This window comes from Phocoena sinus, chromosome 10 (assembly GCF_008692025.1).
Source record: "Phocoena sinus isolate mPhoSin1 chromosome 10, mPhoSin1.pri, whole genome shotgun sequence".
In the NCBI taxonomy this organism is placed as follows: Eukaryota; Metazoa; Chordata; class Mammalia; order Artiodactyla; family Phocoenidae; genus Phocoena; species Phocoena sinus.
This window is the reverse complement of record NC_045772.1, coordinates 82,570,094-82,590,473: the sequence shown is the minus strand read 5'-3', so window position 1 is coordinate 82,590,473 and position 20,380 is coordinate 82,570,094. Positions and strand designations below refer to the sequence as shown.

The 20,380-nt window shown below is 41.3% G+C and overlaps 1 long non-coding RNA gene across 2 annotated transcripts in view; it reads left to right on the top strand.

Moving 5' to 3' along the window:
• Positions 1-3,964: 3,964 nt before the first annotated feature.
• The window catches only part of LOC116761328, a 90,797-nt gene continuing 74,381 nt past the window's right edge, over positions 3,965-20,380 (top strand). For both annotated transcript variants that reach the window (XR_004351945.1, XR_004351946.1), the window contains exons 1-2: positions 3,965-4,313; positions 5,973-6,044. This is a non-coding gene — a long non-coding RNA (uncharacterized LOC116761328). The remainder of the gene's footprint in view (positions 4,314-5,972; positions 6,045-20,380) is intronic.

The window sequence follows — 20,380 nt, the reverse complement described above, 5'->3', positions numbered from 1 at the left end:
AGGGAAGCCCTGTTTGTAGATTTTTTGATGATGGCCATTCTGACCGGTGTGAGATCACAAGTATTTCTTGAGTAGTTTCTACTCTGTGCCTCACACTGAACCAGGTACACGGGAAATAATGATCCTTTCCTTACGGAATTGCCAGTCTAGCGCAGCGGTTTTCAACCTTTCTTCCACCCCAATATACCTGAGGGATACAGACATCATTAGTACCAAGGGCTCATCATGTTCCAATTTTTAGGATACACTTATGGCAGACTGGGAGTGGTGAGGGGTGGATGGGGTTTTGTGGTGCAGGCTGATGAAGTACCCTGAAGGATTCTGATGTAGTCCCCTTCTACATGAATGAGGACACAGATTCAGTAAGTTAAAAGACACTCAGTCTACAGGGTAACGGTGCTGTGATGGGAAAGCACAGTTCTTTGAACAAGCTGGAGGTGCACCCACAGTGGAGCTGGGTGGAGCTCAAAGAACTTTCTGGAGGAAGTGACACACAATGAGAACTGAAAGCGTTAGTAGGAGCTTTTAGTCAGAAGAAGGGGCTTGTGGATGAGATGACATGGTACGGCAGGCAGCATTCTCAGAATAGCCTCTGCTAAAGCTCAGAGAAACAACAAAAGAATTTGGCGCCATTAGGACAACTGCAAGGGACTTCCCTGGCGGCGCAGTAGTTAAGAACCCACCTGACAATGCAAGGGACATGGGTTCAATCCCTGGTCTGGGAAGATCCCACATGCCGTGGAGCAACTGAGCCTGCGTTCTAGAACCTGCGTGCCACAACTTCTGAAACCCGCGCACCTAGAGCCCGTGCTCCACAGCAAGAGAAGCCACCGCAGTGAGAAGCCCGTGCACCGCAACGAAGAGTAGTCCTTGTTCGCCGCAACTAGAGAAAGCCCGCGCGCAGCAATGAAGACCCAACGCAGCCAAAAATAAATAATTTAATAAATTAAAAAAAAAAAAAAGAAAAACTGCAAGAATTTAAGAGTGTCTGAAGGGTGGAATGTGAGCAAGGGGAGCAGCTAGAGACCTCGGTCTGGACCCACTCTTGAGTGGCTTTGTAAGCCATGCCAGGCTGCATTCCAAGGGCAATGGCATCCACTGAAGGGGACTGACGGAGGGGATACGGCTGCATGGTGGAGGAGGTTTTTGGGGTTGGTAGACAGAAGGCACTTAAGATCCTGACCCATGGTAGGAGTTGGCCATTAGTTGGATATATGGGTTAAGAGAAAGTGGAATTAGCCAGGCTTTGGCTTGAATAACTGAGTAGGGATGTGCAGAGATAGGGCTGACCTTTCATCCTAGGTGGCTGGGAGACAGATAACAAGCAGTTCAGTTTGGAACATTTAAGTTTGAAGTGTTCAAGTGGGGATGTCCTGCATATAGATCTGGAGCTCAGCAAAGAGACCTGGGCAAGACAGAAAGACTTCAAATGGTAACAGGGGACATGACCTGGGTAGAACCATCCAGGAGAGTGTGTTGAGTAAGAAGAGACTGAGGCTAGGAGGGAACTTTGAGAAACACAAGCATGCAGAAAACTAGAGGGGGAAGAAGAGGCAGCAGAGGAAAATGTCAGGAGCAAGGCTAGGGGTAGATGGGTAGCAGGTTACTTCCATTTTACAGATGGGGAAATTGGGTCTCATATTCCATAGATGGTCTACTGCTTTCCAGCTGGCATGAGGCAGAAATGTTCTTCAACCTCCATCAGGTTCCTGGCTTTCAAATTACTTGTTTCTAGTACACAAAATTGTAATTGTATAAACAGGTATAACCTTCTCCTCCTTAACTCTTCCTCCTTTGAATTTGCCTTCCCAGTCACTAATCACAGACAATCTGCCAAAACCAGGTTCCCTTCAGTGGCTCTCTCTCCTGCCTAGGTGATAATGATGGCGGAATAATGCAACCAAAGGGAAAAGCAAAGAGAGGACTCACCGGACCTTGAATTAGGCCCCTCTCCTAATTTACATGGTAACTCACTCAGTTCTTTAGATCTGACGTTATCCAATGGCCTGAGCTAGGAATGAAGTGCTGTGTAAAGTTTAATCATTAAACGACTTTATAAGACTGTTGCAAACATGGAGCAATGAGAAAATTGGCTTGAATAATTTGGGTGTCCAGGAGCAGTCTCTCTTACTTGAGGGGATTAAACATGCCACCTGACACCCACCATGTTTACCCAGGACTAGGTTTATTGTAGTTGACAGGTAGCAGGGATGAACGAAGGCTCTTGCCTTCTCGGTGTGATGCGAGGTGAGCCTGGAAGGTCCCCTGATCAAAGCCAGCTCCTGGCCCCCAAACAGTGCAGGCTTCGGAGTCAGATTGCCTGGTTCCCATTCACGCTCGGGAACACACTGATCCTCAGAATCTGTTTCCTTATCTGCAAAATGGGGATAATAGCACTCACCTCACCCAGCTATTGCAAGAATTAAATGAGATAGTCTGCCAAAGCACTCAGCACACAGCACAGATAACCATGAGCTGCTGTCACCACCTTCTTTTGTGCTAAGCTTTGCTCAACGGTGGAGTGGGGCCGGACCCTAGGAGAACTGGTAGTAACCCTACCAGGGTTACTAAGGGTAGTAACTGCCCTTACCTTATAATGACCCTGAGCCAGGAATGAGGGAGCAGGTGAGACTGCTCAACGTTTTCCAAGACAATGTACTAATTCACGATATTCTCCTCAAGAGATTTCTAAGAAGCAGTGGCAAGGCCTCAGGAGCTGGGTCCCTGGCAGAGAACAAGTTTCTTGTGACCATGACCCTCAATACTGAGAAAAGATCCCTGATAAGGTGTGGAGAAGCCGTCCTGCTCTACACACGGCTGGGATTCCTCCCCCTTGGCCACCTGCTCTCCTAAGGGCAGCAGCTGACATTTGGCGCGCTTCGCCACCCCCCTCCCTCCTGGAATTTAGGACATCCAGCTAAGCGCGGGGATAGCTTTGAAAGGAATTAGTCGTGGTTCCCAAAGAGCCCGCCGGGGACGGCATGTGGTGGCCCAGGGCTGGGGTTCCGGGCACCCGGGCCCGGGGTCCCTTGGGCGCCGCCAGCGCCCGCCCTACGCGTGAAAGCCCGCAGTGCCGCGCCGGGACAGCACCGAGGGCCCGAGCCCGCGGAACCTCTCCGATGAAAAACGAAGAGCCAGCCCTGCAGATGCAACCGTTGCAATTTGGGTCTCTTTCTCTCCTCTGACGTAATGCCAGTTTCCTGCTTTCGCACTGCAGTGTGCAGCTCGCTGGCCTGGAAGTCTGAAGATCAATGGACTGAACGCCAAGATAATCACGGCCACTATCTTGCAGTTTATTTTCCACGAATACACCCCGCCCCCAAATTCCACGACTCTTGGCTTTTCAGGCGGTATTGTTCTCCCTTCCCCCCAGGAAGGCCGCCTCTACACATAGCCCAGCACCAGGAAACGGCGTCGGTTTGCGGCTCAAATGTGGGGCCGGGGCGGGGTCGTTCAAACCTTCTGTCTCCCTCCCCATCCCCACCCGCCCTACAGCTTTGAGATTCCATATCCCAGGCTTTGTTTTAAGCAAAACTATTGTCGGAGCTGCAGCATCTCCTCCCCCTCTCCAGAAGCCGAGCTGGGAAGTGGGTAAAAACTACTGAGGAACGTGCTCGGACGCTCCTCCACGCCTAACACCCCCACAGGGAAGAGACCAGCAGCGACAGCCCCGCCACCGCACTCGCGCAGCGCCAACTGCAGCGCCGTCGCCGCCGCATCCGAAGCCGAGCCCAGGGAGACTCCCAAGGGCTCTTTAAATACGATCTATAAATACTACGGGCTCTCGGCGCGCGCGTCACGGCACAGCCGGCCTCCGATTGGCTGTCGTAACCCCGCTATTTGCATAGCCGGATTGCTCAACCGGGCGGTGACAGCGGCCGAGCGCGCCCCTCCCCCTCAGCGGGCGCGCAGCGCGGGGCGCGCGGGCCGGCGGGCAGGGACAGTGGGGTGGCGGCCGCGCGGGCCGGGCGACGAGTGCGAAGCGGCGGCGGCGGCGGCGGCGGCGGCGGCGGCGGCAGCGGCGGCGTCCAGAGTGGCTTGAACTCGGGAACCTTTCGAGCCTTGAGTCGTGCAGCCGGTCTTCCGGGACGCCGGCTGCCTCCCAGAGGATCAATTTTGGCAAGCCGAGGGCCGGCGCTTTTTAGACTGGGTCTTTTTGCTTTCCACAGAAAAAGAAAGTTTGCAGGGTTTCACCGGAGCAAACGCTCTGGGTGGCTTGCGAAGGCACCACGTGACACCTGGACACGCAGCTAGAGGCCTGTCCAATGACTTGCGACTTGCGGTGTTCAAAAAAGGCTTTTGCACGATCACAAGTAAGACCTCGTTAGCTTGAAAACGAAACAAGGCGTGTTCGGAAAATGCAAGATGTTTAAAGCTAAGTCTTTTTAAAAAAGCATCAATTAGCCAATATGAAGCGGCGATGCGGAAAGTTTCCCCCCTGTGGTTCTATAGGGGAAGAGAATCTCTTGTAGCGACTGGAAATGTTCAGCAACTTGGCCCTGACCTGAGCTGGTTGGCTCTGGGAAGGCGGGTGGTGGCAGAGAGGGTCAGAGAGGGAGAAAAAGACCACGCTTTGAAATTCGGGAAGCAACCCGATGTTGCGGAGTATATTGGCACCCAGGATTCTGTCGAGAGGATGCCATTGATCGCGGGTGATAAATGTGCAGATATTGTTTTATATTAGGATTCAGATGTTACAAAATCATTTATCTGTACAGAAGGTAAACTGAGAATAGGAACTGTATCTGCCGTTTGTTGCAAACATTTTAGGTAAAATCTGACATAGTGAATTCCTTACTTTTGAATGCGAGAAATACGATGACTTCCAGTTTCTTCATTTTGTTTTAAAATGTCCTCCCCTTAAAGCGCACACAACACATGCTAAGGTTACAAGCATTCCCGTAACAATATCCGGGCATGACGCTGAAAGTATATGTTGGTGTCTTACACCTAGTCGGTCCTCAGAAAATAGTGGCGTGAATCGCAAATACATCATTTAGAAGAGATTTTTTTTTTTTTGCTAAAAAATCTAAGGTCTCATTCAGTTATGTTTCATAAATGTTCTACTTCGATGTCCTTCTCCCTTAAATAAAACTCAAAGCTCATACGGACTCGTTTTTTGACACTTTTAACTACTGTTATTTGGACGCTAGCGAGTATGCGCCTCTAAAAGCTTTTAAAAAAGAACTTCGGATTTTGACAGAAGAGCGCCCTCTGCTGCCGAATAGTTTATGGGCAACGGTCCTGAAAAGTGAAACACTTGGGGGTATGCCCATCGCAAAGCTGGCAAGGTGAACTTTAAGGTATTTTTCACTAATATCTTTTTTGTAAGTCACTTTGTAATTCTAGCCATTTTAATCATTACCTCTAAGCTTGCAGAATCATTCAGTTGTGAATACTACCTTAAATACCATTCTCATTTCCATAGTAATTCATACCAGTTTATGCTTTAAAACCAATACTAAAACAGAAGATAGACCTGTTTTACAGTCGTTATTCTCTGCGTTAACAGATACCAAAGTAAGAAAAAAACGCTTTAATCATCGAAATACTTTTTCCAATAATTTTAGCGCTGTGTCATATGAATCATTAAAATGGGCTGATTTGAACACAGACTACTTGCGATCATCTTACATCAGCGTTTTGCTTCTCTGCTTGTTTCCCTCTGTCTTAATTAGTGTTTCTGATGTCCCAGGCCAAGTATAAATGCACCTATAATCGCTGACTTTTTGGTTATCGTCTCTTCACCATAAAGACTGTCATTTTATTATAGTATGAATTTATTATACTTTCACAGTATTTTCCTTTTTCCTTAAGTTTTTTTCTAATGTTACATTTCTTTTACTAATTCATTCCTTTGTTGTCTGTATTAATATGATCAGATGAAAACAGATTTTAAAAAGTCCCAAGTAACTGTGTAAATTGAAAACTGCACATCTTGACTGCTATTTCCATTGGTTTTCATTTTTTAGAGCTGCTCATCTTGAGGAGGAAAGAGCTACATTCAGAGGTTAGCTGCTGGTACAGCTTTGAGTCACTAGGAGGTAAGAGGATAACTGGTAAACCACAAATGAAGAGATAAGGGAGGTGTATATCTCCTGCTGTAAATGCTAATATGGGCGTTTCAGCTGCATTCCTCACAATAAGCATTTTACCACTCTTTATAGAAACATACAGATAATGATCATGAATTAGTCCGTGGTTCTCAATTCTCTCTCAGTAGCAGAGGCAGAAATGGAAATAGAGACCATTATTATGCTGAGAAATGTACTTAGAAAAAGTAGTCTCCAGGGCTAGAGAGAGACTCTGTCCTTGTATAAGCCGGGGGTGAGCAGCCCAGTACTCTCACAGAAGTCAAGTGTTCCAGATGCTCTGTGAATTGGGCTCCCTTTTCCCAGTTAATGGTGCAGGAACAGCATCTTTTTCACATGGATGCTCATATGATCACCACATCTCAAGCCATTTCTAAAGGTGGAAAATAAATGTTGGAAGTTGCTGCCATGGGAATACGCCTGGCAATTGGTTGTCTATTTCCCCCCATTTATTTAGTGGTAATCACAAATTGTTCTTTCCACATTCTACTGTGCACACATAGTTGATAAACATGTCAAGCTAGGGGGCAGACTGGATACATGACAAAAGGCTTATGAACTGGCCCAACTGCATTGCAGTTAGGTCAACACATCCCTGAGATCCTGGGGTGATTAATAAATTAATTAATTTGCAGTGGACTGCAATGCTGGCTTCTCAGTCCATTGACCAAGGGGTAGTCTCGAAACTGTGTTACCAATGTCCTTGCTTGACAGGGAGATTATATGACCCATAGCATGTGAATATGGGAGTATGTATATTCACTATTGGCAAAAGTGGTTTTCTTTCTGTATTAAAATAGGACTCGAGTTTTGTATACACTGTCTATTGAGGAGCTCATAAATTCTGCTTGTAATCCAGAAATACTTTTGTTTTGGTAAAAATGATTTTATAACAAAAATCCAGTTGACTTTCATCTTTTTAAATTACTCCTTCACAGTTAACACTTCCTCATTTAAATACACCCCCCCTTTATGTAATTTTGCCCTATACATCAGATGGCCTGAAGAATATTATTAGTAGAATTACGATTTAATGAGAATTTAGTATATATCAGGGGCCAACCAAGGTCTCTTGTAACCCTTATTTTATAAGGGCAGTCCTATTGCTATTTGCATTTTACGAAGAAGGTAACTGACCCTTAGAGAGGGTACATAACTGGCTCAAAGTTAGTGTCAGAGCTGGGGTTCAAATCCGAGTCCATCTGACTCCAGGTCAAACCCTCGGAGAATATTGCAAACATATAAAATTGAAAATGAAAGCCATAGGCTTAATACTAATCACTTTCTATGGTATCCTAGAGCAATACTTCCCAAATTATATATCAGAAAATGTTAGTTCCACATGATCTGTGTGAATGGCATGAAGAAAAAGAAAAGTTCCATGATCAAATGTTTCGGAAATAATGGGTTAAACCAATATTTTTAAACTGTAGAACTGTGCAACGTTAGTGGGAGCCATTCATGCTTGTAGTCATTGTGGATTTGTATAGTTATTACAGCATTTTTCCAGGCGATGGCAAAAACATGTCTTTCTGTTTTGTACAATGGTGCCATTTGAACTGTCATTGGTGCTAGAGGTGGGAATAATAGGAAACGCCTAACAACTGCATACTGTTCCCTTTTGTGCATTGCTAACATCATCACTTTCTGGTGTTTGTTGAACTGACAGGTTATTTGTATCAGATGGATTTAAAAAAACAGCTAATTATTTTTAGGGTTCTAATTGCCTTACACTATTACTTGTTACACCTAAAAGATATGTTTGGAAAGCTCAAAGATTTTCTTGCTAGTTAGAGACTTCCCAAACGTAGTATAAGGACATTGGAATAACAAAATGTATAACTATTTTTATTATTTATTTTGGCAGCGCTGGGTCTTAGTTGCATCATGCAGACTCTCTTAGTTGTAGCATGCAGGCTTCTTAGTTGCAGCATGCACGTGGGGTCTAGTTCCCCGACCAGGGATCAAACTCAGGGCCCCTGCATTGGGAGCACAGAGTCTTACCCACTGGACCATCAGGGAAGTCCCTAAAATTATTTTTTAAGTAGGCTAAGAATAAGTAGTTGGTTCAAGTAAAAATACTTGAAATATGTGTGCATGCACTAATACGTATGCATGATACACATTCGTTCAAACTTGTTGAGAGGAAAGGCTATTTTTGTTTCTTTATCCTTGCCAAACACCTGGCCCACAGAAGGCATTTATGCATTTAGTTAGTGTTTATTGAGTGCTTTCTTTTACCCAGGCGTGGTTCTGTTCCAGACGCTAGAGATAAGGGTGAAAAAGTCATCATGGAGCTTACATTTTATTGGGGAGAAATAGACAATAAATAGAAAGAGGGATGTGAAGCCAAAAAAGTGAATAATGGATATTGAAACACTTGTAGGGTTAGTAGATCAGAATTCTCAGTGAGGCAAAAGCACTTTTGAAATGGGTACCAGAGGAAATGCACTGGGAGGAGAGGAAAGGTTTGAGATCACTTTTTAGGAGGTGATGTAATGATTGGTAATAATAAGGAGAAGTTATGACTTTAGAGTTGAGGGGATTAAATGGAAGAAAATAAAAGGACTATTGGAGAGAAAAAGATCAAGATGCTGAGGGACCTGATGTTGAATGGGGCAGCGCGTGAGTGATGCAGTCGTTGGAGATGGAGACAGAGACAGAGCGAAGAGGAAGACAGCGAGCTCTGTGCTGCTTCTCACTGAAGCAACTGAAGAGATCGTAGGTGACGGCGTGAGGAGGGGCAAGTGCTGGTTAAGCTGGCTGGAAACTTAATAAAGGATGGAGTTTCTGAGACAGAGGAGGAGAAATGGTTTGGAAATGGCAGTTTATATAAATAGAAAAAAGTAAAAGGAGGTGAGAGGACCGTGGGGAGGTGTGTTCCCAGGAGCAGCCAGAGTTCAATTAGGCCAAGACTGTGATGGAAACATCATTTTGATGAATGAATAAATATTGAATTTTCTTTTCTTAAAAATTTTATTTATTTTATTTTTGGTTGCATTGGCTCTTTGTTGCTGCACGCGGGCTTTCTCTAGTTGCGGCGAGCGGGGGCTATTCTTTGCTGCGGTGCGCAGGCTTCTCATTGTGGTGGCTTCTCTTGTTGCGGAGCGCGGGCTCTAGGCACGCGAGCTTCAGTAGTTGTGGCACGCGGGCTCAGTAGTTCGCGGGCTCTAGAGTGCAGGCTAGAGCCCGCACTCTACTTCCTCCACTAAGTAGAGCTTTCCTATGAAACCTTCGTAAGCCAAAATGGTGTAAAGCGAGGAAGCAATTACCTTAGGACGCATCTTGCTGATGGATGCACAAAATAAATTGAGATGAAAGCACAGATGCTCACAGACACAGTACAAAGCTATGGTGGCTTGATGCTGAGATGCTGAGTGGAGTTCCAGGGAAGGAGGTTGGCAGGGCCCCTCTCACTGCCCTGGGTGCCCTGGGCCTCTACAATGGCTCACTGAAAAACACCGATCGCTATTTTTGCTTTTCTCCTTTTTTCATAAAAGTGAAAATCCTCTTTGGATTTCTTTCAGTTGGCAAAAACAGGTACTAATGTAGGTCTTTTGTAAAAACTAAGTGGCGTAAAGCAAACTTTCAGAAAACAGGGATTCCTGCATAATTGACAAATAACATTGTATAAGCTTAAGGTGTACAATGTGATGATTTGATATACGTATACGTTGTGAAATTATTACATTAAGGTTAATTAACAGATCCATCACCTTGCATAGTTATCATTGTGTGTGTGTGTGTGTGTGTGTGTGTGTGTGTGTGTTGAGAACATTTAAGGTCTATTTACTCTCTTATCAACTTAAAAAAATTATTATTATTTTTAAAATATATTTTTAAATTAATTAATTTTATTTATTTATTTTTGGCTGCATTGGGTCTTCATTGCTGTGCATGGGCTTTCTCTAGTTGCAGCGAGCAGGGGCCACTCTTCGTTGTGGCACACGGACTTCTCATTGTGGTGGCTTCTCTTGTTGAGCAGCATGGGCTCTAGGTGCGCGGGCTTCCGTAGTTGTAGCATGTGAGCTCAGTAGTTGTGACTCATGGGCTCTAGAACTCAGGCTCAGTAGTTGTGGCTTGTGGGCTTACTTGCTCCGCGGCATGTGGGATCTTCCCGGACCAGGGCTTGAACCCATGTCCCCTGCATTGGCAGGTGGACTCCCAACCACTGTGCCACCAGGGAAGCCCTCTCTTATCAACTTTTAAGTATACAATGCAGTATTGTTAACTACAGTCACCAGGCTTTACATTAGATCCCCAGAAGTTACTCATCTTATAAATGAAAATCTGTACCCTTTGACCAACATCTCCCCATTCCTCCTGTAAAAATAGAGCTACCGTATGATCCAGCAATCCCACTTCTGGCAGATGAAATGAAGTCACTATGTTGAAGAGTTATCTGCATCCTCATGTTCATTGCAGCATTATTCACATTAGCCAAGACAAGGAGATACCCTAAGTGTCCAACAACAGATGAATGGATAAAGAAAATGTGGTATATATACACTGGAATATTATCCAGCTGTAAAAAGAAGGAAATCCTGCCGTTTGTGACAAAAGGGATGGACCTTGAAGGTTTTATGTTAAGAGAAATAAGTCTGACAGAGAAAGACAAATACTGCATGATCTACTAAATCTTTGAGTAAATAATTCAACAATCCTTTAGGCTGAATATTGCTTCCTCTTGGGTCATACTTTATCAACTATAGATAAAACAGGCCTATTTAATAAATAAAAAGGAAAATGAGCACTTACTATGTGTAAGGCATTATGCTAAGAGCAAACCTTAGATTACCTCATTTAATCCTTGTAACATCTCTTTGAGGTAGGTTGTTGTCTAATTTACAGATGAAGAAACGGAGACACAGAGAGAATAAGTAGCCCTAGATCATACAATTATTAATTCCTGGAACTAGGATAGGAACCCAAGTCTGCCACACCACTGAACACACAGCCCTCTGTTTAGGTAGATATTTTCATTTTTTTCAGTAGGGATTTTCATTTTTGCTGTGTTTTGGAGCTGAGATTGTCACTAGAACTGGATATTTCTCCAGAGAGCTTTAGGGAAATGTCTTTAGGGTAGGAGAAGCTTCAGATTTCCATAAAAGATTATCTCAAGATCACTATATAATGATAAGAATAAATGATGTTATCTATAGTGCAATGAGTGCTATTCATGATGTTGTTCTATGTGACCTGAACCAAAAGTGTGGAGTACTTGTGACTCCTTAGGAAAAAAAAAAGAAAAGAAAGCCTATCGAAACCCTTCAATGATTTTAAGTGGCATATCTGTGCCAGAATCCTGACAGCACACTCAGCTGGGATTTTTTACCCCCCAGCTTTATTGAGGTATATAAATGACTAACAAAAATTTGGCATATATTGAAGGTGTGCAATCTGATGTTTTTATATACATATACATTGTGAAATGATTGCCACAATCAAGCCAATTAATATTTCCATCTCCTCACACGGTCATGATTTTTTTGTGTGGTGAGAACACTTAAGATCAAGTCTCTTAGCAAATTTCAAGTATTAAATACAGTATTATTAAGTATTGTCACCTTGCTGTGCATTAGATCTCCAGACTTATTCATCCTGCGTAACAGTGGAATTTTTTAAACAGATGTGTTTATTAAAAGAATTATTTACAGAGGAGTGGGTGTATTAAGGGACTAAGGGACCCAACAAGGGATGTTAAGATACCCAGGGGTAACAGCAGGAAGCCATTACTTTCATAGATCTGGAGGGCAGAAGAGGAAAGGGTGTTATCAGAGCAGGTGAGAGTGGTGATCTTGGAAGTGGCCTCCAACAAGAGCTATAGTTGTTGCAGGACCAGCCATGGCCAGAAGGGGGTGAGCAGACACATAAACAGGAGGAATCAACACTCCAACCAGAAGCCAGGGGGCAAGGGCCTGGGGTAGGGGTGAGGGGTTTCCTACCACAGAGGTCACCCTTCTAGGGCACAGAGCAGGATGGAGAATGGATTTGGGGACAAATTGAGAAAAACAGCCAGTTATCTATCAAGGACAGACCTAAGAGTGGTAATTTAGAGCTAAATAAGTCTCCATTATTTAGTAGGAACACAGCTATATTCAATAAAAGGCAATACTTTAGGAAATAGCTGAGATCTATAGAACGTTATTTTAGATTTGAACTACAGTGAAAGGCACTTTGGTATATGTCAGCACTTCATAGCTTAATTGGTGTGTGAGTCAGCTCCAGCTGCCATAACAAAATACCATAGACTGGGTGGCTTAAACAACAGACATCTGTTTTCTCACAGTTCTGGAGACTGGAAGGCCACAGTCAGGGTGCCAGTAAGGTTGGGCTCTAGTGAGAGCTTTCTTCGTGGCTTGTAAATGGCTGTCATCTTGCTGTGACCTCTTTTCTGCATGCTTAGGGGTGGGGGTGGTGGAGATTGGGAAGGGGGGTGAGGGGAGAGAGAGAGACAGACAGAGAGAAAGAGAGAGACACCTCTTTCTCTTCTTTTAAGGACACTAATCCTATCAGATTAGGGCCCCAGCCTCATGACTTCATTTAATTGTAATTATCCTTCAAAGGCCTCATCTCCAGAGATACCATTTACATTGGGGATTAGAGCTTCAACCTAGAAATTCTGGAAGAAAATTTAGTCCATAACAGTTGAGATCTTGTTCCAAAAAAAAAAGAAAAAATAGACAGAAAAAAGAATGTTAAGAATTTGTTCGCTGATACTTCTTTTTAAACTTTTAATTTGGAAATAATTTTTTTTTTAAGTTGCAAATATAAGATAGGGAGTTCCTGTATACCCTTCACCTGGCTTCCCCTAAGGTCAATACTTATATAACTATTGTATAAGTATAAAAACTAGGAAACTACTATTGTAACAATGCTATTAGCTAAACTTATTCAAATTTCACAAGTCTTCCCCCTAAAGTCCTGTTTTTATTCCAGGATCCCACACTAAATTTAGTTGTCTCTAGTCTTCTACAATCAGTGACATTTTCTCATTCTGTCTTTTTCTCTAATGACCTCAACATTGCTGATGAGTACTGGCCAATTACTTTGGAGAATGCCTCTCATTTGGGTTTTTCTTAAGATTAAATTGAGATTCTGCATTTTTGGCAAGAATACCCCAGAAATGATCCTATATCTTTCTCTGTTTATCATTTCAGGGGACACATAAGGTTGATAATGTCATCTTACTGGGTTTTTCCAGTATAATATTACTATTTTTCCCTTCATAGATAAATATCCTTAGGGAGATTGTTCTCTGCTTCGTGATCGTTTTGTGATACCTTAAAACAGAAGTGGGGAAGGGAAGGAAACTTCCTGCCCTTAATATTTTATGTACTATCATTCTGTGAGATGCACAGAGTATGAGAGAGAGCAATGTGAGGTTATTATTCCTATTTTAAAGAAGAGAAAACTACATCATTTTTAGATTAAGTGATTTGGCCAAGGTTACAGAGGGAAGCCTATTTTTTAAATTTTGAATAACTGTTGGATTTTCAGAAGAACTTACAAATATAATCACATTATGTGACAATAGACTCTAAAATTCAAATTGTTTGATACCAGAACATAAATTGATTTTTTCATTCATTTTCAGGTGCCTGCAATGCGCTAGAATTTATACAGTCTTTAAAAGTAGATCACAGCTCAGACTGAAGCACTAGTTTAAAACCATGGCACATCTCCAAAACTCATTTAAGGAACCAGGTGGTTAGTTAAACCTTCAATCAGATTATTATTTAAGTGTTCTTTTTTTTTTTTTTTTTTTTTTTTTTTTTTTTTTTTTTTTTTTTTGCAGTACACGGGCCTCTCACTGTTGTGGCCTCTCCCGTTGCGGAGCACAGGCTCTGGACGTGCAGGCTGAGCGGCCATGGCTCACAGGCCTAGCCTCTCCGCTGCATGTGGGATCTTCCCGGACTGGGGCACGAACCCATGTCCCCTGCATCGGCAGGCAGACTCCCAACCACTGCGCCACCAGGGAAGCCCTTAAGTGTTCTTAATAATCATTCTGTGGTTTAGGCAAAAATGATAGAGGAGCACTCTGAAAATGTTGCGTTATGATTTGGGGGCCAATACAAGGACCATTTATCACAGATAAATAATTATAAAATGAATAACTATAATGATGACAGCAATTTTTGAGATATTTAGGATAAGAATTTGTCAAGTAAATTGTTGTGAATACCTTCTGAATAGATGTTAAATTTGAGTGAAGGTGGAAAATGGCACCTAAATTTAAATTATATTGACATAGATAATTGTGTAATATTGCCTAGAATATCTAAGGATCAGAAAGCTAAATGGATGTAAGCACTAGATATGTGAATATATAATAATTACTCCCACTGAAGAGATTTTAAAATAAGTTAACCCAATTCTCTGAATTGAGATTTCATATAATAAAAGCAAGAATTAAAACTTTAAAAAAGATTTAATAGTGATATTCTTTTAAAAATGATTTTAATCTCTCACTCTCCCTACATCTGATTCCAGTTCCCCAGAGGCAAACATTTTCTTAGAGCTTCTAGTATTTACTTCTACAATTGGAATAACCTGCTTATTCTGTTATTTCTTGATTTTTAATAAATGTTTAATATTACCAATTGACTTCCTACTGTGGAAGGTGAGGATTTAGCTCACTTACAGCCAATACTTTACTCCCATTTCAGCTTTCTTATCATATTAATATGATTTTACCATAATTTTTGGTTAGATGATATTCAGTGTTGATAATATTAGGACTGTGTAAAGATTACTTGCAATTGAGCCATGTAGGGGATTATGTTCCTTCTTTGAGCAACTTTTTGTTTTCCCTGGCATTCATGATTGTCTTTTTTGTTGCTTGCTTAGTTTTCTTTTATTAATTAATCGTAAATTCCCTTCTTTTCCTTTCCTATTTTCTCCTCCCTCTCACTCTCTCCCTGATGATTCATAATGCTGAGCACCTGTTCACAGACCTGTTGTCCATTTGTATGACTTCTTTGAGAAATATCTATTCAAGTCATTTGCCCATTTTAAAACATGATTATTTGTTTTCTTGCTATTGAGCTGATGAGTTCCTTCTGTATTTTGAGTATTAACCCCTTATCAGATATATGGTTTGCAAATATGTTTTCCCATTCCATAGGTTGTCTCTTCACTCTGTTGATTGTTTTCTCTGCTGTGCCGAGCCCTTTTAGTTTGATGAGATCCTATTTGTCTATTTTTGCTTTTGTTGCCTGTGCTTACGAGTAATTATTATTTTTGCTTCTTTTTTTTTATTGTGGTAAAAAACACATAACCTTAATTTTACCACCTTAACCATTTTAAAGTGTGCAGTTCAAGAGAGGGGCTTCCCTGGCAGTCCAGTGGTTAAGTTTCCATACTTCCACTGCAGGGGGAGCCAGTTCGATCCCTAGTTGGGGAACTGAGATCCTGTATGCCGCTTGGCCAAAAAAAAAAAAAGATTTTAAAGTGTGCAGTTCAGTAGTGTTAAGTATATTCACGTTGTTGTTTGACAGATCTTAGAACTCTTTCATCTGTACCCATTAAACACGAATTCCCACTTCCTCTCCCTCCTAGCCCCTGGCACCATCATTCTACTTTCTGTTTCTATGAATTTGACTACTTTAGACACTTCACATGAATTGAATAATACCGATTTTGGCCTTTTGTGACTAGCTCACTTTGCTATGCATAATGTCCTCCAGGTTCATCCATGTTGTAGAATGTGACAGAATTTCCTTCTTTTTAGAGGATACATAATACCCATTGTATGTATATACCACATTTTCTCTATCCATTCATCTGTTAATGGACATTCTTGGCTACTGTGATTAATACTGCAATGAACATTTTTATGCAAATTTTTCTTTGAATTCTTTTGGATATATACCCAGAAGTGCGATTGCTAGATCATACGGTATTTCTATTTTTAATTTTTTGATGAACATCCATACTGTTTTCCATAATAGCTGCAACGTTTTACATTCCCATCAGTACTGCACAAGGGTTCCAATTTTTCTGCATCTTTCCAATGAAAATGTTATTTTCTGTTCTTTGAATAGTGGGCACCCTAATGAATGTGAGATGATATCTCACTGTGGTTGTAATTTGCATTTCTCTTAGGATTAGTAATGTTTTCATATGCTTGTTGGCCATTTGTATATCTTAATTGGAGAATTGTCTATTCAAGTCCTTTGTCCACTTTTTAAATAGAGATATTTGTTGTTGTTAATTTGTAAAAGTTCATTATATATTTTGGATATTAATCCTGCATCAGGTATATGATTTATAAATTTTTTTCCCATTCCATAGATTGCCTTTTCCCTCTGCTGATTGTTTTTTTTTAATATGCAGAAGTTTAAGGTTTGCTATAGTCCCATTTGTCTATTTTTGCTTTTGTTGCCATGCTTTTGATTGTCAAGTCCAAGGTGCTAAAGCTTTTTCCCATATTATCTTCTAAGAGTTGTATAATTTTAGATCTTACATTGAAGTCCCTAATCCATTTTGAGTTAATTTTTGTATATGGTATAAGGCAAGGGTCCAAGTTCATTGTTTTGCATGTGGATATCCATTTTTCACAGAAGCTTTTTTTTTTTTTTTTTTTGGATACGTGGGCCTCTCACTGTTGTGGCCTCTCTGGTTGCGGAGCACAGGCTCCGGACGCGCAGGCTCAGTAGCCATGGCTCATGGGCTCAGCCGCTTTGCGGCATGTGGGATCTTCCCGGACCGGGGCACGAACCCGTGTCTCCTGCATCGGCAGGCAGACTCTCAACCACTGCACCACCAGGGAAGCCCCACAGAACCATTTTCTGAAGAGACTGACCTTTCCCCATTGTGTAGTCTTGGCACCCTCGTCAAAAATCATTTGGCCATATACAAAAAAATTATTATATAAAGTAAAAAAATGAAAATACAACTTACATTTCTAGAAAGATGGTGTAGATGTACATTTCCCTATTCCTCCCACTATGTACAACTAAAACCCCTGGATATTATATGTAAAACAAATATAAGAATCTGAAAGGTAGAGATAAGAAGGCAGGCTTACTAGGAACCTTGGAACCCAAGGACCAGCATGGTGGTAAGTATTCTGAGTTTTCTCTTTGCTTCATATATCCTAGACTTGGAGCTGAAAAGCCAGCAACTCAGAAACACCAAAGAGCATTGATAAAAACCCCCAAAACAAAAATCCCAAATTGATATACAGATTTAACATAATTCATATAACAATTCCTACAAGAATTCTTGTAGATTTGTATAAGATTTTTCTAAAATGTATATGGAAAGTTAAAGAAATAAGCATAGTTAAAGCAATTTTGAAAAAGAGTAATAAAGGTGGGGGGGAATCCATCTACCTAATTTCAAGACTTATGATGTACCTGCAGTAATCAAGACTCTCTGGAGGGATAGACACATGGATCAGTGGGACAGAATAGGGGACCTCGAAACTGCCTCAATCACACAAATATGCCCAATTGATTTTTGATAAAAGTGCAAAAGCAATTTGATTAAGGAAAAACAACCTTCTCAACAAGTGGTGGTAGGACAGTGGGACATCCATAGGCAAAAAAAAAAAAAGTCTTGATCACACCTTATACAAAAATTAGCTCAAAAAGGGCCACAAAATTAAATGCCAAATGTAAAACAGTAAAGTTTTTTAGAAAAAAATAGGACAAAATCTTTGGGATCAAAGAGTTCTTAGCTCTTAACTGTTTGTTAGGCAAAGAGTTCTTAGACTTGAAATCATAAGTAAAATTCATAAAAGGAAAAAACTGATAAATTATACCTCACCAAAATTTAAAAATTTGCCCTGCAGAAGACCCTGTTAAGAGAATGAAAAGATAAGTTGTAAATATGAGAAATATTTGCAGAACACATATCCAAAAAAAGGACTAGTAACTAGAATATACAGAGAAACCTAAAAAGCCAACAGTAAAAAAACAAAACACTCCAAAAATATATGAAGAGACAACTCACTGAATAGTATATACAGATGGTCAATAAGCTCATGAAGAAATGTTCAACATCATTTGCCATTATGGAAATGCAAATGTAAGCCACAATGGTATATTATTACATACCTATCTGAACGGATAAAATAAAAACTAGAAAATGGCAACCACTGGAGGAAATGCTGAGTAACTGAGTCCCTCATACATTGTTGGTTGAAATGTAAAGTGGTATAGTTACTCTGGAAAACAATATGGCAGTTTCTAAAAAAATGAAACATGCAATAACTGGATGACCCAGACATTATACTCCTGGGCATTTATCCCAGAGAAGTAAATACTTTTGTTCACACAAAAACCTGTAGACAAATGTTTATAGTAGCTTTATTTGTAACAAAATCTGGAGATAATTTAGATGTCTTTCCACAAGTGAATAGTTAAATAAGCTGTGGTACCGTGGAATACTGCTCAGAAATAAAAAGGAATGAACTACTGATATATGCAACAACCTAGATGAATACCCAGAGAATTATGTGAGTGAAAAAAAGCTTAATCCCAAAAGGTTACTTACATAAATAGGATTCTATTTATGTAACATTCTTGAAATGACAAAAGTATAGATATGGAAAAAAGATTAGTGGTTGCCAAAGGTTAAGGAGGATTTAGGGGTGGGAGAAAAGTGGGTGTGGCTATAAAAGGGCAATTTGAGGGATGCTTATGGTGATGCAAATAATCTGTGTTTTGACTATGTCAATATTAACATCCTGGTTGTGATATTGTACTATGTTTTTGTGAGACATTACCAGTGGGGAAACCTGGGTAAAGAGTACATGTGATCTCTGTATTATTTATTGCAACGGCATGTGAACCTACAATTATCTTAAAAAGTATAATTGTAAAAAGTGTAAGTACTTCCCTTACTTTTCTTCAATTTAACTACCATTAAACATTTTGGTGCACTTTTTCCAAATGGTATGTCAAGACAAAATCCAGATTTCAGATAAGGACTCCATGGTCTTTTAGACCATGTTATACATACTGGTCTGAAATGCTTACCTTTTCCATTTGATAATATATCTCATACAGCTTTCCAGGTCAGTACATCTCTCTCTCTCTCTCTCTCTCTCTCCCTCTTTCTCTGTGTCTGTCTCTCTCTCTCTCTCTCTCTCTCTCTCTCTCTCTCTCTCTCTCTCTCTCTCTCTCTCTCCGTCTCCCTCTCCCTCTCCCCACCCCCACCCTCCTTAAAGACTGTAGGGTTATCCATTGTAGGGATGTAGAATTCCATTCCCCTGTTAATAGACATTTATGTTTGTTATGGATTGAATGGCACCGTCCTTTCCCCTCTCTCCCCAAAAAGATATGTTGAAGTCCTAAAGCCCAGTACCTGAGAATGTGACCTTATTTCTAAACAGAGTCTTTACAGAGGTAAACAAATTAAAATGAGGGTCATTAGGATGGGCCCTAATCCAATGTGACTGGTGTCCTTATAAAAAGAGGAAATTTGGACCCAGAGACAGACATGTACAGAAGGAAGATGATATGAAGACATATATTCTCCATGTAAAAACAGAGGATGGGAGTGCTGCATCTACAAGCCAAGGAATGCCAGAGATTACTAGCAAACCACCAGAAGCTAGGAAGAGTAAAGGAAGGATTTCCACAAATTTCAGGGGGAGCATGGTCCTGCTGACATCTTGATATCAGACTTCTAACTTCTAGAACTGTGAGATAACACATTTGTTCTTTTAAGCCATTCAGTTTGTGATACATTGTTACAGCAACCCTAGGAAACTAATACAATGCTGTTTCTTTATTTTGCTATTACAGATTGCTACAATGAACATTCTTATACACATAGCTTTATGCCTTCTTGTTATTTCTGTAGGGTGAATGCAATTATGAATCATTGTGTATGTGTATGGTGCATGTTAATACGTGTATTAGTCTTCGTGGGCTGACATAACAAAATACCATAGATTGGGAGGCTTAAACAACGGAAATGTAATTCTCACAGCTCTGGAGCCTAGAAAGTTCAAAATCAAGGTGCCGGCCAATTCACTTCCTGATGAGAGCCTTCTTCCTTGCTTGCAGAGAGCTGCCTTTTTGCTGTGTCCTCACATGGTGGGGAGGGAGGTAGCAAGCTCTGGTGTGTCTTCTTATAAGGACACTAGTCCTAGCAGATTTGGGTCCCACCCTCATGACCTTATTTAACCCTAGGGTCCCAAAGGTCCCATCTTCAAATACCATCACACTTGGGGGTTAGGGCTTCAACATAGGAATTTTATAGGGACACAGTTCGGTCCATAGCATTCTGCCTCTGGCCCTCCAAAATGCATGTCCTTATTGCATGCCGAA